Raw genomic sequence first — 25819 nt, 5'->3', positions numbered from 1 at the left:
TACGGTTGGCCCTTGAACAACATGGGTTTGAACTGCGAGACTCCCCAGTGCTGGTGTCTTGTCTACACCTGCGTCCTGCCTGCCCACACTCTCCCCTGGTGGCTGCTACACACGGTTCCCACTCTGCCCTTGTCTACCAGCCCCTCTGAGTGGGGGCCTCTGGTCTGGCCTGTTGCCAGAGCCTCCTGGCTGGTCCTCTGCTCCTCTCTGCTGGCCTCCCATTGGTTCTCCATAGGGCAGCCAGCAAGATGCAAAGTTCCTCATGTCATCCTCTCAGTGGCTTGTGAGTATGCTTAGGATAAGAGCAAGAGTCAGGCCTTGGCCCCAGGCCCAGCAATCTCATCTCCCACAGGCCCCTCTGTCCCCACCCTCACTACCATTTACTTCCTGACTCATGACGTGTGCCCATCCACCTGGCCTTGACACCAGCTGTTGCCTCTACCTGGGGCGCTTCTTGCTCAGCTCAACCCTTGGGAAGCCCTCAGCTATTGCTCAGGCAGGACTCTCCAGGAACCTCGCCTGCTCTCAGCAGCACCCCAGTTCCACACTGGTTGCTCCGCTGAGTGCTGATTTATAGTAACATGCATTTTACCTCTCCCATTGGGGATGGGTGGAGGTGTCCATGAGACAAAAGGGGGCACCGTGAGCATCCTCTCACCTGGGAGGACCAAGCGACACTGGGAAAACTCTGGCTTGAGGCTTGTTGCTGACTTCAGGAGCAAATGCGGTGCTGGGAGCCCAGCCCTCAGGCCTGCAGTTTATGGCAGAGGCAGGCTGTCTTCCCATGCGGGGCACATAGTGCTTGTGCAGGCTGTCATGGCACCATGAATCTTTGGTCTAAAGTCCCCAAATGCCATTTTATTTTTACTTTTCATTACTCTTCCAATCTACGCTATAAGTTCCAAGGAAGCACAGATGGTGTCAGTGGCCAGCACCTCACGTGTGCCTGGCTGCAGCCAGAGTTCAGCTGCTGCCTCTAATGCAAAGGTGACAAACCCAAGGCCTGCAGGCCAAATCTGGCCCTCCACCTTGTTTTATCTGGCCTGGCACCTTGTTTCTACCCTGCGGCAGCGCCGAGCTTCTTGCCCTTAGTTAAGGAGTAGTTACATTTATACAGTCCTAAAATTATATTCGGCCCTTTGAAGGCAACCTTGAGGCTGATGTGGCTCCTGTGAAAATGAGTTTGGCATCCCTGCTAATGGAATGTGAAAGATCTCTCAGGAAGAGCCTATGTTCCTTTTCCTTATCTCCCTGGGCCTCCTGAGAATCTGCCCATCCTCGTGGGGGGCTTTAGTGGCTGTTTCCCCATTCACTGCTAAGTTTTGCAGTGGGTTGCCAGTGACTCATATCTGGTATGGCTGGGCCTGGCTCTGAGCAAGCTCCCCGGAGAATGAGTAGGTACTCAACAAACGTGAGCCACATGAGTTGAGTGTCAGGGCTGATGGCAGAGGGGTGGACAGGGTAACCTCATTGGAGGAGGGTGGGCCCTGAAGGGAGGGAACAGAAGGTTAGGGCCCTGAGGTCAGAGTTCAATTTGGGGTCAGATGGTGGGGTGCAGGCTCAGGGGAAGGTGCTGGGGAGTCTGGGGAGTTCCACACCCCATGATCTGGGCTGGGTGCTCAGATTGGATTCTGGCACACCCCCGGCAGCCTGCCCCCACCTGCTCTTGGGGCGGGGGCAGCAGGTGGGGCCCACTTATCTCAAACCAGGCCAGAGGGTGGAGCTGGCCTAGCTCTGGGGAGATGGCAATCACACAGACATTCCTCAGTGGAAAATCACTCCATCGCAGGCCCCTTCCTGGGAATGAGAACAGAAAGAGCCTGGAGACACTGAACCAGAGGGCTGCCACCAAGTGTCTGGGTCTATAGTGTCCCTCAACTGGGTCAGTGGGAAAGCTGCACGTGAGCAGTGCTCAGACTCAGTCAGGGTGAGCCGAAGGTCAGTCCTGGGCCATGTAGACTGTAGCCTGTTAGGGCCTTGGAAAGCAATTTCAGTTTCCTTCTAGGCCCTTGGGGTCTCTATAGTCATTTCTAATCAGAACTGGTGGGCCAGGACTGGCTCCAGTCATGGTCTCCTGAGGTCTGCTAAGCAACCAACTTGAGTATAACAGTGTCCTTGGCCTGGGCCAGCTTGGAGCTGAATGTTCTAGATACTTTTTTATGGGAATAGTGGCTATGGGCTCTTTATGGTCAGGATGCACAGGCTGAGGAATATGCATATCACTTGCTAATTAATTTGCTTAGACACAAGGACTCGTACACAAGACATATGTGCACATACTTAGACCCTGGCATGTGCTTCCCCACCCATGTCCACAAATGAAGACATTCTTTTGCAGGACCACAGACATAATCAGACTCCCATGAGTCAATGCCCAGAGAGCTCCATGCATGTGTTTCAGACACAGAACAGTTTCACGTGCAGACTCAGCTCCCAGGCCTGCCCAGGAAGGTGGGCAGTCATACAGACTCCCTTCCAGTCTCTTTTCTATGCACTTAGAAGACATACTTGCAGTTGGGCCGTTTGTTCAATTTTCTATCTCATGTCATGAAATACTTTTTCTAAACATCATTTTAAATCATTGCATAATCCACTGTCACATGGGTGGACCATAATTTATTAAACCAATCCCCTATTATTGAGCATGTAAGTTGTTTTCAGTTTTTCATAAGACTGTGCATAAATCTTTATCCACCTAGCAGATGATTTCCTTGGGCTGAATTCCCAGAAGTCAAAATAATGTCAAAAGGTAAGACTTCCCCCCCATTTATATTGAGATACAATTGACATATAAAAGGGTGAGACTTTTTAAAAGGCCTTTAGTACATATTGCCAAATTTACTGAGATGATTAATTTACATGCCCACCAGCAGTTCTCTTGCCAAGTTTAAATACTCTTAATTTAAAAAATATTAATTTCATGTGAAAACTTTTGCTATTCTTTAAGTTTGCATTTGTGGATCATTAATGATTACAAACATTTTTACACATTTGTAAGCCATTTATAGTTCCACTTTTGTTGTTGTTGTTGTTGTTCTTTTTAAGTCCTTTTCCCATTTATCTATTTTAGTCCTTGCTTTTTAAAAATATTGATTTGTAAGAACTCTTTATTAATGAAGGACATTAACTCTCTCTTTACTGACCATATTTGCTTTAAATATTATTTCCATGTTTCCTACTTGGAAATCACCCAGACACTACTCAGTGCAGCGCTGCTTGGTTTTATAGTTTGCTTGTATCATTTTTTGATATAGAGAAGACTTACATTCTAAGCAATCAGATTTAAGAAGTTTTCCTGCAGAAATGCTACATTCACTTTTCCCCCGATTTACTTTTAAGTTAAGAATACCCTTGTCTATTCTAAATGTTAAATATTACTTCTGCTTTCTTCACCTGGGAAATAAGGAAGAAAAGACATTATTCCTGCCCTTACGGAACTTACAGGGACCAGAGCAGGAGGATATAGCACCTGTGTTGTCACTGCCCTCACTGTGAGCCGGAGACACAATATGCCCACAGCTGTTCAGTGAAAGGAGCGCTAACCTGCATGTGGGAGAGGGGACTTTCTGCTGATTAAGGTTGCAAGGGGATAGGAAAGCCTTCATCTATTCAGCAGATATGTACATAGACTTATTATGTGCCAGGCATTGTTTTAGTGCTTTGTAGGTATTGACCGATTCGATCCTCATAATAATTTCCTGGATACTTTCCCCATGTTACAAATGAGGAAACTGAGGCCCGAAAAGGATAAATAACTTACCCAAGATGGTACAGGGAAGGGCCAGGACTTGAACTCAAGAAGTTCGGTTGGATTGGTGGGAAGTACGGGTGCTTATTATGGCTAAGGGACTTGAATGTTCAAAGGAAAGATTCAGACCAGCCGTTGACAAATTTTTCATGCAAAGGGTTAAGTAGTAAATATTTTAGACTTTGTAGGCCAAGAGGAAAAATTGAGAATTTTATAGGTACTTATATAACTAGAGAGAAAAATTTCAACAAATGTCATTGATGAGATTGAAAATATAATAATAATAATAGAATTTTTGTATATATTTAATAATATAGGTCTATTAATGTGAAGAATGGAGTTTTTTTGGAGGGATACAGCAGTTTGCTTAACAGGGGTTAGTGGTCCCTATCGTCTGACTGCAAACATTCATCTATGAAAGCTGTCCTTAGCTGTATGGCCTCAGGAGCATGGGAAGGGGCTGGATTTGGCCTGCAACCACACCTAATCTGTCCATGCCTGGTTTAGACCTATTGTTTCAGGGGAGAGATGAGGCCACCTCAGGGCCAGGGCCATGTGGCTGGGAGAGGCAGGATGGATTTGATTTGCTGGACTTCTGAGATAGGCTCCCAGACTGATGATCAGGTGTCGGGGGAGGGAGACGGCCCCAGACAATGTAGGTAGTGGGCATGAGCTGGAAACCTGAAGTGTTGTCTTGCCCTTGGAGTCAGCACCACCTAAGCACCTGCCTTCTCTCAGTTCAGGGGAGCCCGCTCAGAAGACTTGGCTAGGGCCCAAATGGCTAAAGAAGAAGAGGGCATTTCTTCTGACACAGTTTGGTGGGGACTTGTTTCTAGCTAACACCAGGAAGACCCCATGGTCAGAAATTGCCTGCACATTTGAGGGCCACAGGGTCATCAATCCCACCAGTAGATGGTCCTCTCTAGGCTTGAGCTCTGCCCCTTCAGGCTCCTTTCTCAGGGTGGTAGAGCAACCATACCTTCCCTTTCAAGGTGAACTCGAAGGGAGAGGCTGCAGGGTTGATGGGGAGAATATTGCTGAAATGCGGGACAGAACACAGATGGGAATGGAGGCAGTCTGAGAAAATGTCACCACCATGGTCACAGTTTCTGCTAAGGCTGATCGCATTATTGGGAAGGGCTCCTTGATTTCTCTCCCTGATACCTCCTAATGGAGTACAAACCTGCCCCCTCCTCTGCCTGTGTGGGGGCGGGAGGTGGCCACTTGCTGTGACTGGCTCTATAATTAAGTCTGTAGCAATGGGCAGGGGATGGGACAGATCTTGTCCCAAAGCTGTTCTTGCTGTCAAAGGGCTTAAATGCAGGCAGATGGCTTATGAAATGCTCCTGAGAATTGTCCTGGGTAAGCCCGAGGTGTGCCAGATGCAAATGAGCCTGAGGGACAAATGCAGTGCATCTCTGCTCTGGGTGTGTCACCCCTGCTGTCCATAGGTCCAGAATTAGAAGGCTGTGAGCCAGGCCAGGTAGGGGGTGACCCCTCTCCACAGAAGCCAGCACTGGGCTAAACTCGTGTCACCTCTATTCACAAGCCATTCCCTTAAACTTGACCTCAGAATGACCCTGTTCTAACCTTGGGCTAAACCTTGACCTTGGACTCAGTCACAGCTTTAATCCTCTCTTCAGGCGGATCTTCGATTCCTGCGCATCCATCATCTTATAAATTGAGCATTCTTCATAGCAACAGAGATTGGACACAGCAGTGTGAGCAGCTCTATGTGGGTACAGGGGGACCCAGCTCATGGCCTGCATCTTAATGCCTGGAAGGCGGGCCATGGAAGGGCTGTGGAAGGTCACTGGACCTCCCTTCTCCCCCATTTCCCCCTCAGTGGGATGACTCCGAGCAACTGTCTTAACCAAAGTGAAGTTTGAGTATTCAGAGAGATTTACTCATCTGTTCAATGGATATAATGATACCCAAGTATCTGACCTTGCCATTTCTAGAAGTAGGTGTAAGGGTTAAATGGGGAGGGTGGAAGCGATTTGGAAGCCATGCAGCACTAGGATATGAATGTGTGGTATTAAAATGAGAAGGCTTGCACCTCCAAATACCACAGCATAAGGTAACTGGGTTACACTTTGATTTTCTATAGAATTTTTTGCTCTCTTCATTAAAAAAAATATTCATTGAGAAAAATTTCAAATGCACTCTAAAGTAGAGAGAGTAGTTTAATGACCTGTTAATGTGGTGGCCAAGAGAGCATGCTTTGCAGCTCTCCTATTGCAGGGAACCTAATGGGCCTGGGGCCCAGCTGCCGAGTGCTGATGGTGCTGAGGCTGCACCTCCCCAGGGCTGGACCCCACGACTACGGCAGGGATATAAGACAAGCCTGGCTGGCGACTTTCACTGGACGACCACTGCATTTGAACACGCTGTCCTTAGACTCCAAGGCACACTGGAGTCTCAGATGCACTTACCACACCCTCCCCACCTTCCTTCATTTAGGGTCAGACTTGCATTTAGAATGACTCTCTCTCAGTCTTTCTGGCTCCTTCTCTATTTCCTTTCTCATAGCTATTTCCTCTAATAAAATACAACCTTTAAACCTATCTGGTGCCTGTTTCTTGGAGTTCTTGGACTAACAACCCCCAGGTACCAAACAGCCATCTTCCAGTCACAGTTATCAGTGTTCCCCCACATTTGCTTTAGTGATCCTGTCCTCACCCTCCCCATTGCATACCCCCAAATAATTGAAAGGGTATTCTAGACATCATGCCACTTCACTCTTAAAACACTGATTCTCATTATTCACAGATTCTGCATCTGTCAATTGGCCTGCTGCTAAAACTTATCTATCATGCCAAAATCAACACTTGCAGAACCTTTGTGGACATTCATTGACATGCATAGAGTGGTGAAAAATTTGAGTCACCAGAGGTACAGGTTCTCAGCTGAGGTCCAACAAGCCAATGTTGTGCCTTTTGGAGTTTTCCAGCTTTACTGACATTACCATTGTGTAAGTTTAAGCTGTGCAGGTTAATTTGAGGCACTTATGTATTTCACCATAATGTCAGCTAACAACTCTATCATGTCACATAGTCACCATTTCTTTTTTGTGGGGAGAACAGTTAAAATGTACTCTCTTAACTTTGTTCTGCCTTTTGGTTTCAGTTCTCATGTACAACAAGCACCCTTATGTGATCTACTTAGTGCCACATTTTTTGTGTGTGTTTTTGTTGGTGATTTTACTGTTTAAAATGGCCCCAGTTTTCCCTCTTCCCTGGGTCAAGACTTCATCTGCGGTTCATGAAAATGCTGCTCAAACCCATGGAGATTGACTTGGAGATGCTGAATGAAATGCTGGCCTGGCTGGGGGTCCCCAGCCAGTGGACCGACACTCTGTGGACGTGCCGGGGCTGGAGGAGGAGGCTTTGGGTGTGGTGCCTGTGCCAGCCTGCATGATGCTGCTGCTGTTTCCACTACTGCCTGGCATGAGAACTTCAAAAAAAAGCAGATCAAAGAGCTTAGGGGACAAGAAGTCAGTCCTAAAGTGTACTTCATGGAGCAGATCATTGGGAATGCCTCTAGTACCATTGGACTTATACATGCAGTGGCCAATAAGGCCAATAATCAAGACAAACTCGAATTGGAGGATGGGTCAGTTCTGAAACAGTTTCTTTCTGAAATGCAGAAGTTGTCTCCTGAAGACAGAGAAAAATGCTTCGAAAAGAATGAGGCCATTCAGGCAGCCTGTGATGGCATGGCATAGGAAGGCCAGTGTCTGGTAGATGACAAAGTGAACTTCTATTTTATTCTGTTTAACAACATGGATGGCCACATCTATGAACTTGATGGACGAATGCCTTTTCTGGTGAACCATGGCCCAGTGCAGAGAACTCACTGCTACAGGATGCTGCCAAGGTCTTCAGAGCGTTCACTGAGCGTGAGCAAAGGGGAGTCTGCTCCTGCACCGTGGCCCTCTGCAAGACTGTAGGAAGGGACTAAGCTCTTTTCCCCTCTTTTCTTCATCTTGAAAATATATCCCTACCAATGCAGTCTTAAAATGCTTTAGTACTTGTAGAAAACAGCTGTTCTCCATTGGTTATGGAGCTGTACCCCCCTCCCCCCTCCCCCCCCCCCCCCGCCCAACCACACCAAACACTAGCAGAGCTCAGCTGTCAATGGAGCAGTTTGGTGTAATGTAAGCAGTTTGGTGAGATGGTGAAGCATTTCCTGCATTGTGTGTCTCATATGTTAATACCTTATGCTTTAAACAGCTACTTTAGTTTGTGTCTATAAGGTAAGGCCTTGGATGTGGTATAATTTGTTTGTCCTTATAAGGAATAAAACTTTTCTGCTGATAAGAAAAAAATGCATGGCTAAAGAAAACATCAGCAAAATGAAAAGGGAACCAACCATATGGGAAAATATATTTGTCAATGATATCATGGAGAAGGGTTTGATCTCCAAAATATATAAAGAACTCACACGACTCCACTCCAGGAAGACAAACAGCCTAATTAAAAAATGGACAAAGATCCTGAACAGACCCTTCTCCAAGGAAGACATATAGATGGCCCAGAGACATATGAAAGGATGCTCAGCATCACTGGCCATCAGAGAGATGCAAATTAAAACCACAATGAGATACCACTTCACACTGATCAGAACGGCCATCATAAACAAAGCAACAAACAAAAAGTGTTGGAGAGCTTGTGGAGAAAAGGGGACCCTAGTGCACTGTTGGTGGGACTGCAGACTGGTGTAGCCACTGTGGAAAACAATATGGAATTTCCTCAGAAAACTAAAAATGGAACTGCTTTTTGACCCAGCAATTCCACTGCTGGGATTATGCCCTAAGAATCCTGCAACACCAATTCAAAAGAACCTATGCACCCCAATGTTTGTAGCAGCACAATTTACAATAGCCAAGTGTTAGAAGCAACCTAAGTGCCCATCAGTGAATGAATGGATCAAAAAACTATGGTATGTTTACACCATGGAATACTATGCAGCAGAAAGAAAGAAGGAGCTCCTACCCTTTGCAACAGCTTGGATGGAACTAGAGAGCATTATGCTAAATGAAATAAGCCAAGCGGTAAAAAACAAATACCATATGATCTCATCTATAAGTGGAACCTAATCAACAAAACAAATAAGCCAGCAAAATATGACCAGAGACATGGAAATAAAGAACAAACTGACAGTAACCAGAGGGGAAGAGGAGATAACTGGGGGAAAAGGGGAAAGTATCATCAAGGAACATGTATAAAGGGTCCACTGACAAAGCCAAAGGCGAATAGGATCAAGGGTGGGAGGTGGGAATGGGTGGAGCTGGGGGGAAAATGGAAACAACTGTACTTGAACATCATTAAAAAAAAATTCAGGGCAGTAAAAACAATGGCCCCCGAGCATAGTGCTGAGGTGCTGTTCCTGTGCTCAGGAAGGCTGTCATGTGCCCACAGAGAAAACCTGCGTGATCAGTGAGCTTCATTCAGGCTGACGCGGATGAATCACTTTCACAAATTATAGTGCTATGGACCAAACTCAGTGTTAATGAATTAATAATATATATTAAATAAGGTGTCTTTAAACAGAAATACACATAAAACAAGGTTATGTATTGATCAGTTGATAAAAATGAGACCAGAAGAGCATAGGAACTTAACCCTGATAATTCAGTGTTTTGGTGATTTTATGTAACATATCTTTCAAAATAACAAAAATTGATCGTACTTCAGTATAATGAACATATGCTTACAGGACCACAATACCTTTGCCATACCTAAGGAAATTAATGCTGATTCCTTGGTATCATCTAATATCCAGCCCATTATCAAACTATCTCAACTGTTTAAAAAATATCTTTTTATCGTTATTCAAACTGGGCAGGATCCAAACAAAAGCCACAGTTCACATTTTATTTTTATAATTCTTAAGTTTCTGAATCTAGAGCATTTCTCCCCTTCCTTATAATTTTTTTTCATGCCATCAATTTGCTGTAGAAACCAGGTCAGTTGCATATGAAATGTTTCACAGTCTAGATTCTGTCTGTTTGCCTCCTTTTGATATCATTTACTCTGCCTCTGTATCTCATATTTTGGGGCAATGGAATTTATCTCTAGAGTATTGTATTACTGGTGGGGCAGAGGTACAAAGACTTGGGGGTGGAGTTAGTGTTTTACTGAAGAGGGTGACATTAGGGTGGGGTTGGGCAGGAGTCTGAATTCAGGGCAGAGCTGCCCTTGGCAGGATGACCTAGTTAAGGATTCAAGATTTCTGGGTCTTCACTGTAAATAGTGGCTCTATCACTTATTAACTATTGACCTTGAACAAGTTATGTAACCTCTTTGTGTCTTAGTTTCCTCATTTCCCAATGAAGATAACAAGAATCCTTGCCTCATAGGGTTGTCTGGGATTTAAATGAGTTAATACGTGTAAAGCACTTGGACTAGTGCCTGGTACATGGTGAATGCTGCGTAAGTGTTTGCTATTCTGTTGTTACTGGGGTTAGATTTGGGGTTGAGGCTGGGTTAGTTGCAGGGTAAGGATGACTCTAGTTCATGATTCTACTCATTACTGGAGGCTCTACCTCATGGTCAGAGGGGTTTGGGGTGGGAGTGCCAGGATCATACCTCCCTTGGGATGGTTTTCCCTCACTCTCTCTCTGGGGACCAGGTCGGGATTAAATGGGGGCAGATGGGGCTCTGTCTCACTTTCTGTTAGAAGCTTTCCCATTCTTTAGCCAGTTCTGACTCTGACCCTTCTCCTTCCTCGTCCACATGCTAACAGGGCTATGGGTATTCTTTGATACAACCGCAATCCCAAGAGGTTTTGGAAGGGTGGAGGGAAATAGACCTTGGCCTCTAACTCACTTTCTGAGAAAGGAAGTTGATGGAGTGAAGACACATGTGTGGACATTGGGATCAGTTGCATTGAACTAGAATGAAGGGCTGATACAATTCCAACCCAAGAATAAGGCAAACATACAGTGACCAGTAGAGGTGCTGGTGGATATGGTTACAGTATTCATCTAACCATTCATATGTCATCCATGCATGCATGCATGTATCCATCCATCCATCCACCCATCCATGCATGTGCTTATTTGCCTATTCATTTATCCATCAGCACAACAAATACTGGCACCCCTCTGAGTCAGGTATACTGTCCCTGCATTCAAGCAGCTCATTGTCTAGTGAAGGACATACATGTTTAATGAATACACACTGTGCTGCTAGAGGAATGTACAGTATGCAAAGAGTGTTCTGGAGAGGGTGGAACCATTTATGGCTGCGGCCAGGGCCAAAGAAGAAAGCCTCCCCCTCCCTCCCTTGAGTTTGACTTTTCTGCCCTGGGTGGCCACCCCTGTCCTAGGCCTGGGTCCAGTGGCAGGCTAACCCTCCTCTTTCCTGGTTCTAAATCACTGGGTTCAACTTGAGAACTGTTCCTTCTGGGAAGGAATTCTAGAGTTGCCAAATCACTTCACCTCACCTGGCTAGGCATCCTGAGGTCACAGCCAAGTTCTCTGGAGATAGACTCTCTTCCTCATAAAGACGCCCTTGGAGAGATAGGGACATGGAGTATCCAGGTCACCTCCATCTGCTGGAGTGGCAAGACCATAGATACAGTACTGCTGACACCAGTCTGGAGCTACTGTCTCTCTCCCTTACTTGGGGCAGTGGGCAGAAGTTCCTCTTCTACCCTTCCACTCTGTTTGCCCCCTCCCCCAGCCTTTGGTTTAGATCTCTTAGTGATGGCTATCACTGTCAGGTATCCTCATGGGGAATATTTTGCTTCTAACTAATAGCAGATTCTAAGAGTGAGAGTGTGGGAAATGTGATTCCCCACATGGGGCTGAGTTTCACAAGGCTGCTGCATGGTGGGGGCTGTTTGCCAGTGGCCTAAGGGGTCAGATGGCAGGTGTTGTGTCTGCTCCATCCTCCTAAGGCAGGGCCTGGGGCCTCATCTGTGTCTCTCCCCAGCTCTAGAGAAGGAACAAGCTTGTCTCACAGACTGGCCTGGTTATGGGGAGAACCTGGCCAGGGCCTGAGGTGGTTTCGGCACACTCTCCCTCCCTCCATCTGTCTGACTAATGTTCCCATCTGCAAGCCTCAGGTGAGAGATGGCAACGTCTCTCACTGCTGCCCCAGTGAATGGCTGTGTTTGCGGTATAACTGCCTGATGGTATCTCTCAGGGTGGTTTGGGTGAGCTGTCTCTTGGGAGTGTCTGCCTGTTGTTTGCCTCAGCCCCCACCTGGCCCCCACCCCAGCCCCTGCCTGAGCTCATTGCATTATTCATAGAATTATAGGAACAGCATCCCTGCCCCCAGCACTGTGAGAGACACCTGCCCGGCTGATACTGTGTAGGGGGCAGGGGAGCTGTTTCAGGGATGGTGGTCCTCTCTGTACTTCCACTTGACTAGCTCCCAGGATTTCTCCTCTGACATGTTGCCAAGTAGAAGCTATGGGGATATCATAGCTGCCAGGATGTCTCCAGATGGGGGATCCCATTTCCATCTTCTGGCTCACAGAGACTCCTGGCAGTGATCCCTGAGATTTGGTCTCCCCTATTCTGGAATGACCTCTCAATACCCTCTTCTGTGGGTATACCGATGGGTTCCACTTTCTCATTTGAGGAGATTTCCTCTCTGTTCCTTCCAGCTGAAGAGGGTCTCTTTTTGGCCCCAGGTCCCTGCGATGGTTAAGAGAAGATGAGGGACAACACCATCAACAGAACCTGTTGCCCAGCCTGGCTTCACCTCTACCACCAGCTGAGTGAACCACTGCCACCAAGCCACCCCTGCCACCCAGCCTTCATTTCCTAACCTGTAAAATGGGACAACAGTATGAAGAGTCCTATGACACCAAATGATATCATGTGTGCAAATGTGCTGGGACACAGAGCCCACAGTCTTAGCATCCTTTCTCTTCCCAACCCTGTCCCCTGAATCCTACATTCCCCATAGACGGTCTCCTGGGCAGCTGCCAGGTACAGGGTATCAGGGGAGAAACAAAGACACAAGAGGTAAAGGAGAGAGGGGAGCCCAGTCTTTCAGGATCCTGTGAGCTGATGGGAGAGATACACTCTAGTGTGTGTGTGTGTGTGTGTGTGTGTGTGTGAGTGTGTGGCAGTGGGAGGGGGCATTGCTCAAGCAAGTGAGAGGAGTCCTGATGTGTGCAACCAGGCTAGACAGTGACTATTGCAATGTGTTTTTAGCAGAGAGAGCGATCAACAAATTCATTAAGTTCCTGTGTACACATCTATTGTCAAAGCTAATAATTTGATTTAACTAAGCTGATTACCTTCATTAAAAACTATTAGTTCCCATAAACAAATGTTCTTGTGTTTGCATTTTCATAATTATGTTGGCATTTCACAACTTGCATTTCAAGGGAGGCCTGTGCTCACACTCAGCCTTGTCCACCCAGCTCATGGGGCTCTCTGCATTGACCTCCTTACCCCAAGCATTTTGTTGGGTGTTGTGGGACAGTGGGGGACAAGATAGGCCTGGCTGTCTTTTGCCCAAAGCCCATGCTTTACTGCCTCTGACCTCCCGGAAGGGCCTGTTCTTGTGCCTGGACGGCACCACTGGCTGTCTGTGGATGGGGCCAAGGCCAGACTTACGGCTGGACTCAGGCACCATTTGGTGCCTGGTTGCCTAATTGAGCATCTTCACGTGGGACAGCTCTCAATACGGCCTCTCAAGAGCATCATTGATTGACACACCCACAATTAACTGGGAAAAGGGAGGCTCCCAGGGTCTCTCTTCAGGGAAGGGAAGGAACCAGTGTTTCTTGAATACTCACAGCTGCCAGGTGCTGGCACTGTGGCTCCCTCTTTAATCCCTCCAGGAACGTATCAGCATCTCCATTTGACAGATGATGAAACTGAGTCTCAGAGAAGTTAAGTAACTTAGGCAATCAAGTTCACATGGTCAAGAAGAGGGTCTGTACCCTGAGCCTGCACCATTTCTAACACATCATGCCTTCCTTCCTATGAGACGAATAAACAGGGCCCTGAGCCAGGCTCTTTCTACTGTTGGCCAGCTTCACCTGTCTCCATCAAGTAGGAATGGGACTGGACCACATCATGCTTTGATGAAGGTGGGTCTCAAGAACACCAGCCTTCCTCTACTTCCCTGTGATTTTCTCCTATGATTTTCTAGGTTCTAGCTTGGTCCCAGGAGGAAACCGAATCCCAAAGAATCTTGTGATTCTTTGTGAATCTTGTGAATCCTGTGCCTTTTGGGCAAAAGAGCATCCACCATCCTTTCTTCCCTGTGGCCTATATTCCCTGACATCCCTGAAGCCTGAGACCCCACAGGCAGACAGACTATGCCTAGGGCAGCGGGAGCCTACCATCTGCCATTCTACCTCTCTGGCCAGTGCCCAAGTGGGTTTTCCTGGATGCCCATCCCCCTGGAGCAGAGCTGGAGCCAGGCAAGGCTGGAGCCAGGGAAGTATGGAGATGGCACACCCTCAGGAGAGCTCCAAACAAGACAGAAGATTTCAGGCTTTGGAATAGTAACAACTATAGGTGACATTGAGTACTAGCTGTGTGCCTAGGCCCTGTTCTAAGCACTTTGCCACTGACAAGCAGGAAGATGTGCCTCTTGGACCCTTAGTCTTCTCATCTGTAGAATGGATAGAAGAATCTGTGATGGGGAAGTGTGCCTGGTGGGGCTAGGAGGAGGCGCTGCCACAGGGGCTTGGCACTTGGATTTCCTGGTCTTGTGGAAGCACTCTCCCTTCCTGCTGGACTGTGATGGAAGGAGAAGCTGTATCTGCCAGAGTCTCCCAGGCTGGCACAGGGGAAGCCTAAGCCTGGAGGGAGGAAGGGCCCTTGCATGGGTGGCATGAGGGGGGTCACCGGAGCTGCAAGAGCCAGCCCAGAGGGGGAGTCTTCCTGCAGCCTGGCATGACCTGTCCTTCTGGTCCCTTCTGTGCCCTTGCTTCCTTCTCCTCCTGTATCCTGGCTTCCTGTGTGGGCTGTCTCCCCACCCCTGTCTCTCCTCACCCACTCCTTGACTCACTCAGGGGCAGCCCTGCCATGAGTGCTGTTCCCAAGGACAACCCCGGCAGCTTCAGGTTACAGAAAACTAGTCCCACCCCTGCCTGCCTGCATAGGACTGCCCCTTCCTGGTATCCTTAGGCCCTCCACATCCACTGTTTCCTTGCCCTTCTGCCTTTTCCTTCCCTCTCTTCTTTCACCTCCCCCTTCCTGCCTTCCTATTCCCATAGGGTGTCTCCTGGTTGTGGATACCTCCCACCCCTGTTCTGTGCATGCTCTCCCCACCTCATGATCTTATTTCTTGCTGCCTCACACCCCATCCTCCTCTGGCCCTTAGCCCTGTCCTGGACCCCCACTATGCCTCCACTCTTAGACCAGAGACAGCAGTCTCTACACACGAGGGAGGCAGAAGCAGAGGGCCTGGATCGAGCAGTCAGCACCTGCTGGTCTTGGCCACTCAGAGGAGCCAGGTGAGCCCAGCTGAGGAAACACATGTTGCTCAGAAACCCAAGAGAACATGTGGTACTTTGTTAGCATGTGTCTCTAAGGTAATACTCCTGCCTTTTTTTGAGGACAAAACTGACCTTTAAAGGAAACCTGTGCGTTTGTGTGCCTTGTCTGTTCGCTTCTGCTGTGTGAGCATCATGAAGTGCAAAAGGCCTTGCAAGGAGGGAAGAGAGCCACAGCCAGCCCTGCTCATCTTCCAGAGCTGAGTTCAGTGGGCTGGGTACTTGACACTACACAGAGTGCTTCTGGATATGAGGGAGAGTGTTCAGTTTCCACCAGGGGAACAAGGAACTGAGATGTGGAAAACCTTGGAAGTGTTTGTCGCTGGGATGGGAAGAACTTGGAGGCACAGTGCCAAGGTGCAGAAAACAGGCCCGGGCCTACTTTGTTTAAGTTCCAGTTCCCCCACTTTCTATGTAACCTTGAACACATGACTCTCTGGGACTTGGTTGTCTCACCTTTGAAATGGGAATAGCGTTCATCCCAATCTCAGTGTTTGTGTGAGACCTAATGACTGACTCCCAAAGAGTGCAATATACGTTGGCTTTTATCAAGGGCATTTCTAAAAAGTGTCCCATTTCAAAGACATTTTTAAGTGAAGTACACAGCCTTCTGAGCAATTACACTGGAGTCCACCCGTCCTTTGGCGTCTCATAATGGAAATGCTGGATCCTGCTTTGTCTCTGCCTTCACCTGCTGGGTACCCATCTGCAAGATGAGGAGGCTGTAGTGGATGTTTCTAAAGTTCCTGAAGGTTTGACACTATTTCCATGGCAGTGGGGACAGTTAAGTGGGGGCTGGGCAGTGGAGAGAAGGACTCCTTTTCCCAAGGGCCTGGATGTAGGAAAAGCAGGCCCAGAGAGGAGAACTTCGGTCTTGAGTAAACTTTTAGAAAGAAATGGGGTCCCAAACCAAAATACTTGGAGGCTTCTACATTGGGCTGTGGTAGGGGTGAGTCACCCAGTGGGGGAAACAATTGGGAACACATAACCTCTCTTCTTTCCTTGTCCTGGTGCTCGTGAGCAGGGACCCTGAACAGGATCAAAGCCATACACACTTCCTGAGATGACACACTAGCATGTTTGGTCACCTGGGCAGGCTGGGGGTGGGGGGCTATTGCAGGATATGAGAGCACACGTACCCTCACTCCCCGCCAGCTTGCAGTGGCTTCAATGAGCCCCTTGGGAAACTATGACCCTTTAAACAGATCACGTCCATCCATGTCAGAAAGAAGGAAGAAAGCATTATTAATAAACTGCCCTGGGCACCCAGTAATGATTGTAAGCGGCTGTGAGCCAGCATACATGAGGGCACTGCAACTTGAAAGGGAACATTTCCCAAAGGGAGGTGACAGGTCTTGATAATTGTTATAATAACAGCTCAGTGGGCCTGGGTTGGTTCCTTTCATCCTGTGAGGTCATAAATGGCTTTCTCCACCGGAGAAAGGACAGGGCCTCCACCCACCGCAAACACCCTCTGGCCCCCACTCACCCAGCTGGGGATTTGCCCAGCTGTTGTTTCTGAGCTGGGGAAACTTTGGGATTGTTAAAACAAGGTGAGCTAATCATGCCTGTGTGCGCCATTTTCCCAAGACGGGAGTGGAAATTCCACTTGTCAAGTAGGTTCTCAATCCCTCTGCCAGGAAGCCTGTTCATTATATTGGCTCAGTTTCCGAACCTCCTTGTCTCTCACACATACTTGTAGTGCACAGTGCAGTGAATGCCTTGCTTGTTGTGCGAGTGAGCACAAATCACTTTCCTCTTTTCCTCAAGTCAGTTGTGTTCTGAGGATGGCAGAGTTAACACAGCTCTGACTTACCTCTTCGTCAGGCCCAGGTGTCTCTTTAGGACGCTAACAGAAATCTGACAGGGCCAGCAGCCAAAGGGGTGGGGGCTGGCAGTTAGAGCACCAGCAGGGGCCTTGAACTAGTCCCCCGGGTTGTGCATTTACAAGCAGGGACCCCAACAAACCCAGAACTTATTTATAAAAAATTGTGTATTTATTACTACATGTTTCAATTTCGGTCCTCATTTGATGCAACATACCTGAGACGATTTTCCACTGCTCAAAACAGTTTTTGAACTCATTGATTTTGATGCTTTTTAGAGCTTCTGCCATTTTTTGTTTCACCTCTTCCACGTTGGCAAAACATTTCCATTTGAGGACTTTTTCTATCTGGGGAAACAAAGACAAAAAATCACTGGGGTGAGATAGGGTGAATAGGGAGGATGGAGCATGCCGTTTTTGGTTAAAAACTTCTGAATACTCAGTGGGTAGGTGTGCTCATAAATCACCCATCATAAAATGGTCAAACGCACTGAATGAGTCTTCAAAAAAATTCACTGATATTGAACGCAGCCTTTCACAACAATGCTAGCTGGCACACTGATACAGATGGGTTCCTAGAACACTCACCTCGTGGGGGAAGCCTGTACTATAAGGGACTCACCCTCCAGAAGATAATTCTGGGCTTTTTTGAGTTCTCCTTGGCATTCAAGTCTTTGTCTTCTACTTACCTGCCTTCTTTTACCTTGGTCTGAGATGATGAGATCACAGGAGCTGTGTGTCAACCTGAGACCGTGGTACTGTGGTGCCCCTCTCACCTTGTCCCCTGTGAAGAGAGGTGGTTACATATTCAAGATCACCTGGTTTGTAAGATGATGGTGTTCCTCTCCACTTTGCTCTTGCCTCTGCCCCAGCCTATGGGTCTGTCTACACCCCCTCCTCCGCCCTCCATAAAGGTCGTCTGAGGTCTTCTGCTACAAGATCACTGGCCTTGCTAAGCAGCAATGGTTTTCCCTATGAGCCGAGTAGAAACCACACACCCCTGGCTTTCTTGTAAATCTTGGTTCACTATTCAAGCCTTTGTCACATTCTGGGTCCATGTTTAGAATTAGGAAAAGAGACCCCTTGATTTTATCCATCACACATATAGATGCCTGGCAGCAACTCATATGATCATAAAATCACAGTCGACTTGATTTTTTTCATGTTAAGCTCTGTTCTCTTGTCTGACTGCACAGACCTGGGCACAGAAAGGGCTCCTGAGAAATGCTGCCAAGGCCCAAGTGGAGGACATTTGAAGATAGGCAGGCTTATAGAGAGCTTGGGGACACTGGTTCAAATTTCAACCCCATTGCATGTGAACTGGGGCAAGTTATTTGTCTTTGCTGCTTAGTTTCTTCAGCTGAAGAATGGGGCCAATAATGTACAGGATTGTGCAAAGGTGAAATGAGTTAATGCATGAAGAACATTTAGAACAGTGCTTAGAACATAGAATGCCAGCTGCTATAGTAATAATAATTATTTTTTTATTATTGTGAAAGTAAAGGAGGGGACTAACGCTGACCTTTCCAAGTCCTGTTCCCCAGAACCTGGGATCCACGGATCACAGGTGTGGAGCACAGTGGGACACCAGCAGCTAGCAGACACAGATCTCATTAAAAGCCTTCAGGAAAAAGTATTCTAAGACCATCTTTAACTCTTTTGAGCTTCAAACTTTCTTTGTCAGGAAGTTCTCAGCCTGCATGTTGCAGCCAAATCATACCTCTGTACCTCCCTTCATGCTTAATGCAGAGAAAGAGGATGGTTTGACTTCCCAGGCTATGAGGAATCCCAGAGACCAGAGCCCAGAAGGTGGGAAAATGCCAGGGCAGTCCCTAGGTGTGCATGGCCTGATACTTGTGATCCCAAGTCTTGGATCCAGCCCTCAGAGCAAGAGCAGCCACTCAGAAACCCAAATGAAGTGCCCATAAAAGCTTACAAGTACTCGCTCTGTCCACCCCACCCCAGAGCAGCCTCTAGCTGCAAGGTCCACGCCAATATTCTTTTGCCATGGCTTTCATCCTATCACATGTGGCACAAGGAGTGTTTATTTTCCCAACAGCCATTCATCAACCTTGCAGGTGCCACTACAAAGGGTATTCTTTTTGCTCTGTGATAACTCCATTCCATCCTTCATGGCTCAGCTCATACCATCTCCATCAGGAAACATTTGGTCCATACCATCCCCTCCCTCTCTGAATTCCTCTGGCCCTGGCTCTTGGCATTAATATAAAATAGGCCAAAGATTTATTAGGGTCTATCCCACCCTCCCACCCTATCCCACCCTCCCACCTTATTACCCCAGGATGGATGAAGTCTGTGGCCAGTGTAAGGTCACAGAGTGTCACAAAATCTCTTCAGAAGCCAAGATACAGGCCTGCTTTCCTGATGTTAGGGAAACATTACATAAGACTGCAATGAAGCCCTGGCCACATTGCTTCTGGAGGGATGGGAATAGTTACTGGACCTCACTTTGAACTTGCTATGGGATGCTTACAGGATTCAAAGTTAAAGGCTGGCTCAGGAGAGGATAGGCAGGCCTCTCTCAGTGTTGGATTTGGAGGCTAAGAGTGAAGACAAAGCTGTCTGGGAAACCCCAGTGTTTCAGCGAAGACTGCTCTGAGACTGATGCATGTTCTTCCTGTCTCCCTGATTCTCTTCAGATCTCTCTTTGCCTGGCTTCTGTCTCTGTGTCACTGTTTGTCACAAAACTGTGTGGATTGACAATTTTTCCACATTAACCTGATGTGTTTGTAGACCTAGCTTTAGCACAATGACTGTTTTGCCACCTCCTGCCACTAGATCCCCACTTAAGACAGCATCTGTACATCTCCAGGGCAACTGATTGGCCAACTGTCTCCTGAGGATCTGTTTTCCAGGCTGACCCTGGCAAATTTTTGCCATCGTCAGCCATAACCTGACCTTGAAATGTTAACCTGCCGCCATTCCCCCACATTCTGGATTACACTGTAATGAAGTACCCCAGGCTCAGAGGGTTGTTTTTTGTTTTGTTTTGTTTTGTTTTGTTTTGGTTTTTTTTGTCTGGGATTATTTACATCATAAATTATAAAGAGAGAAAATAACTACCTTCCAGAGAAGAGAATTCAGGGGGTCTAAGATAGGACATGACTGTGACCCAGAGTTAACCTCTGAGGTGGCCAGTGTCAGCCAAAGGTGTCCTCTGACTCTTACCTCTCTTGCCAAGGCTCCGACTTAGCAGGCAGCCGCAGAGAGTGAAGAAACTATGTTGGGTAATTGGGCAGGATAGTGGGACATTGGGCAGAAAGGGGCAACCCAACTGCTTCTCCATCTCCTAGGATCTTCTGGGGCCTCAGCCCCTTGTGACCTAATGGTCAAAGGTCAGGAAAGGTGTGGCCAGGACGAGACCACCACAGCTGAGGGAGGACTTGTTCCCAGATCCAGGCACCTTTGATTCCTGGCTGGACACACCTTGCCTTCCTCTCTGGGGATTGTCCTTCTGCCCGGGGAGTTTTCGCACACAATGCTTGGCAGACTTTGGCATTTATTTTCATCACTGTTTTTAGGCTGAATGGCATTTGTCACATTCCTTTCTGGCTGGCTTTGATGTGGGGTGATTTCCCACTCCCTAATGACAGGTGAGAAGCTGGCCAGCTAACACCCAGCACCTCTGGGCGGCCTCACTATCCCCGCCAGATCTGGTTCCCACAGCTGCTGCTTGTTCTCAGTACGTATCTATTTCGGGGACCTTAATTAAGATCTTCTTTAATGATGGAGAGGAACTTCTCCAGAGATTACCTCAGTTTTACAGCTCTCTCAGGCTCTTTCTCTCTCCCTCCTCCACGGCTCCCACAGTCTCCACTCCTCACCATGATCGAGACAACTGAGGATGCAGCTTTTCCAAAGGGCTTTGGGGTGCAGGTGGAACACCCACCCAGACATTGCAGAATTGCTCAAGTATGCCATAATAAGAATGTGCAAGATCGTTTTAAAGCCTGTGCCCTAAACAAACTGTAAAACTACAGTGTAGCACAGTGCCTGGCACACAAAAGGGTCTCAACAAATGACTGCTGACCAAAATGAATAAAAGGATTAACATATGGGTGACTTTACTACTGAACACAAAATATCTGGGGCAAGACACTCCTGTTTCAACTGAAATCGGTCTTCGATACTGAGCCTCTCTTCCTGAGTGTAGAGTTTGTGTTCATCAGTTCAGAGATGTGAGGATCTGACCATGAGGTGGGGTGTGTTGAGGCCAAGGCCCACCTAGTGGGGAGAGTACTGGTCCAGGCTCTGCATTTTTCATTTCTGTAGAAGATTGTCCTTGACTTCACTTTTCTGGCCTGTTTTCTTGTCTACACATTGTGGATCCCAATACACACAGGTAGATTGTGAAGTGGCAATGACAACCTGCATGTAGCTAGCATTAGGCCATGCTAACAAAACAGGGAGTCACAGCAGCTCTACACAGGGAACAAACACAGGGAAATTGCCAAAATGAGGAGACAAAGAAACATGGCCCAAATGAAAAAAACAGATCAAAACTCGAGAAAAAGAACTAAATGGAATGTCAATGAGCCATCTTCAGAAGCACAGTTCAAATAACTGGTTATAAGGATGCTCAAGGAACTTAGTGAGGGCCTCAACAGCATAAAAGAGATCCAGTCAGAAAGGAAGGGCATACTAATTGAAATAAAGAACAATTTACAGAGAAACAACAGAAGAGTGGATGAATGTGAGAATGAAATCAATGATTTGGAATATAAGGAAGCAAAAAACAGCCAATTAGAACAAGAAGAAAAAAGAATAAAAAAAATTAGAATAGTGTAGGCAGCCTCTGGGGCAACTTCAAGCATACTAACATTCACATCATAGGAGTGCCAGGAAGAGAAGAGAAAGAGCAAGAAATTGGAAATTTACTTGAAAAAATAATGAATGAAAACTTCCCTAATTTGGTGAAGGAAATAGACATATAAGTTCAGGAAGCACAGAAAGTCCCAAACAAGATGGATGCAAAGAAGTCTACTCCAAAACACATAATAATTAAAATACTAAAGGTTAAAGTAAAGAGAGAAGCTTAACGCAGCAAGAGAAAAGCAGTTAGTTATCTACAGGGGAGTTCCCATAATACTGAGCTGATTTCTCAAAAGAAACTTTGCAGACTAGAAGGAATTGGCAAGAAATATTCAAAGTCATGAAAAGCAGAGACCTATAACCAAGGTTACCTTACCCAGCAAAGCTATCATTTAGAATCAAAGGGCAGATAAAGACCTTTTTCTGAACAAGGAAAAACTAAAGGAGTCACCAAAACAATATTATATGAATTGTTAAAGGGACTTATTTAAGAAAAAGAAGATCAAAACTATGAGCAATAAAATGGAAAATACATACCTATCAACAGTTAAATCTAAAAAAACAAACTAAGTAAACAAGAAGAACAGAGACAGAATCACAGATACAGAGGGCATTTTGATGGTTGCTAGATGCAAGAGGGTATGGGGGAATGGGTAAACAGGTGAGGGGATTAAGGACAAATAAGTAGTGACAGAATAGCCATGGGGATGTAAACTATAGTATAGGAAATGGAGTAGCCAAAGAACTTATATATGCATGGCCATGAGCATGAACAATTGTGTGGGGATTGCCTGAGGGAGTGGAGGGGTGCTGGGTGGAGGGGGCCAAAGAGGAAAAATTGGGACAACTATAATAGCATAATCAATAAATTATAATTTTAAAAAAGAAAAATTTAGAGAAGATATTGGAATATAAGGAAGATGGAACTAAGAGCCTAGTTTCCAGAAGTTGGGCCTCATAGGGGTGTGGAGGGGCTGACAGGTCTGGAGCCCATCTTGCAAGTCAGGTCTTCCCAGTGCCCTTTGCCCAGGCACTGGGTTTTTATTTGTCTAGTGCCTTCCTTCCCAGGAATGCAGAGGAGGGGCATTGTGTTATCTTGGAGGCTTTCAACACCTAGGAGAAGTAGGGAGGGGTCTTGGATCCTTATCAAGGGTGCGACACAGGGCTGGGGAGGGCTGCCACAACTCCGCTTTGCCTCCCATAAACCCATCAATCGCAGTCTAGATTGGGGGCAGCTGATTTCAGCATTTGGACCCAGGAGACAGTTGGCCATGCTACCTAATTATTGCTAGATAGAAAGGCTTCACATCAAATGATCTGTCAGCAAAGTCCTTATTTTTCGTAGCTGTCCTTCGGCTTTTAACAGCAGTGAATCATTGCATACAGGTCTGCTTGCAGCTACCTTGGGTTTCATTTCACAAACGGTTTATCTTGGAAGGTACAGCAGGAAGGAGACTACTCAAAGCTAGGCATCCCAGGAGATTTTACTGACACTTTTAAAAAAACATGGGTTGATGTTTGGCTGGCTCTGCCTTAAAATTTTCCCAGGCTCAAGTCACTCACAGCACATTTCTTTGGGTTCATTATTTTCCTGGGAAGAATCCTGGTCCTTGTAGAGCCTCAGTGATTTCCAAAAAAAAAAAAATGTTCAACTTTTCCCAGCTTGACATGTGTCAGGTCATTTGTCTCATGCAAACCTTTAGCACTAAGAAGAGCTTCTGTCAAGGAGCCAGTCACTAGATCCTATGGTTCCCCCACCATCTGCCTGAACCTGGCTCAGAGACACTCTCTTTCAAAGGCATTACTTGAGGGATCTGCAAGTAATGCCAACCAGTTGCTCTCACATCTACCCCTGGACACAGACCATCAGGCACTCATGCAGCTGAATGGAACCTCACAACCCACTCCCCAACTAACTGCATGTCACAGAAGGCAGACTACCCAAAGCCTCGCAGTGGAATGTAAGGAACAGAGCTCATGGCTGTGCCTGCTGCAAAGATGCCTCTAAGTGCTTCACTCATTTTCTGGTCCCCTTTGGGAGGGGTTAGGAGACATTTCTTTCTGTTCTCTGGGACATCAGGAATGCTGGTGTTTCTCTCAGGCAAATGGTTTGCTTTCATCTGGAGGATCCTGGGAACTGTGCAGCTGATCATGTTTCATCTTGGCCCTGGCTGTTACAAGTTTTAGAGCCAAATTTGTGGCCCACCCCTCGCAAATGGATCAAAGTTTATAGTATGTTTATTTTGTATTAGTCCCATCCTTGTCTCTGCTTTATGGCTTTACCCTTGCTTTTACATTTTTTTCTTTCTCACCTGCTTCTAATTTATGTCATCTTGTTTAATTTTATGCATCTTTGTAAACCGCTTTAAATCCTTTGGTGAAACTAAGAGATATATACACAAGTAGACAAACAAACAAATGCACATTCTGTATCATCACTAGACAATGTACCATAATTTTTGGTGTCGATAATCGAGTTGGTATAGCTCTTCTTCTCTCCAGGGCCACCATTCCTCTATAAGACCAACCAGGCAGATAAACTGTGAACACAGGCAAGCATCTACTCTCTAAGCAGTAGGGAGACAACAAAAGCAAAAACAAAAATACAAACAAAAAATTACATCAAGAGTCAGGTGGTGTTAAGGGCTGTGAGGAAGATAAAGTGGGGTAAGGGGAATAAGATACTGACAGCCTGGCCAGAGCTGACCCTACTAAGAGAGGATCTTTGAGCAGAGCCTAAGGAAGAAAGGGAGGTAGCCAGGGCACCCATGGTGGAAGAGCATTCCAGGCAGAGGGACTGGCTGGTGCCAAGTTTGGAGGCAGGTTGAGAATGGCAGGGGAACTCAAGGAGACCAACACAGCTGGAACAGAGTGAGGATGAGAGTGGTTAGGGATGGGGAGCAGGGCCTTTATCTCGTAGGGTCTCCTAGGCCATGGTAAAGACTTGGGCTCTTCTGAGAAGAGAAGCCTCTGATGGGTTTGGGCAGAGGTGTGACTTCATCTGACTTACCATATTTTTCCATGTGTAATGTGCACCCATAGTTTTGTACACATTATACACAGGATTATCATACCCATGGTATATATTCATTATACTCATGTATAATGCACATCCTTCTCCACCCCCACCCCCCCAGAATTGGGCAAAAGTGTTCATTATACATAGCAAAATACAGGGTACGTTTCAGCATAATCACCGTGAGCACCAGGGGCAAGGACAAAGCAGGAAGGTGAGTTAGGAGAATACTCTAGTTATTCAGAAAAGAGGTGATGAGAGTTTGAATTATAATATTAGCAATAGAAGAGGGAAGAAGGGGACAGATTCTGGATCTTGCTCTACATTGTATTATCAAAATAGAAGTCTGTTTTGTATGGTTTGTTGTCTACACATACTTGTCTTTTTCAGACCTCAAACAGTGCAACCTGGCTGCTGCCCCCATCCCTTCACAGGTTGTCAATAACTCCTCTGCACAACTCAGGGCTCCTGGGAGTCTCTCACCACCCACCTCTGCTGCATCTCTTCCCACCTGGCACAGGGCTCCATTATAGCCCTACTAGGCTTCTCTTGTACCACCTGTTCCTTTCATCTTAAAGCTTCAGTGAGTTTTTTCATTGTCTTTCTTACCTTCAAAAACCTCCACATAATTTGCAGAGCCCAATTCAAAATGAAAATGTGGGATGCCTCTTTTAAAAATTATTAAGAAATTCTAAATGGTGACAGTAGAGCATTAAGCCAAGCATAGGGCTTTTCTGAGCACTGGGTCCTATGTGGTCCCACATCTATGAAGCCAGTCTTGCTCTTGCTACATTCTCCTAGGACATATTCTTTCTTGTACCCCACACCAAATTATTGGCCCCAAACTATTGACATAAACATTTTGTCATTTTGTAGGCAACTTAAAAGCAGTGAGTTCAAGACTGAACATATTATC

General features: G+C 46.6%; 1 pseudogene; it reads left to right on the top strand.

Annotated features, from left to right (window-relative positions):
* Positions 1-7018: 7018 nt before the first annotated feature.
* On the top strand, positions 7019-7711 carry LOC123811314 (annotated as a pseudogene).
* Positions 7712-25819: the final 18108 nt, after the last annotated feature.

The sequence above is a fragment of the Phyllostomus hastatus genome, unplaced genomic scaffold, assembly GCF_019186645.2.
Source record: "Phyllostomus hastatus isolate PE091 unplaced genomic scaffold, TTU_PhHast_1.1 phas_scaffold_78, whole genome shotgun sequence".
Taxonomy (NCBI): domain Eukaryota; kingdom Metazoa; phylum Chordata; class Mammalia; order Chiroptera; family Phyllostomidae; genus Phyllostomus; species Phyllostomus hastatus.
This window is presented reverse-complemented; position numbering and strand designations above follow the sequence as displayed.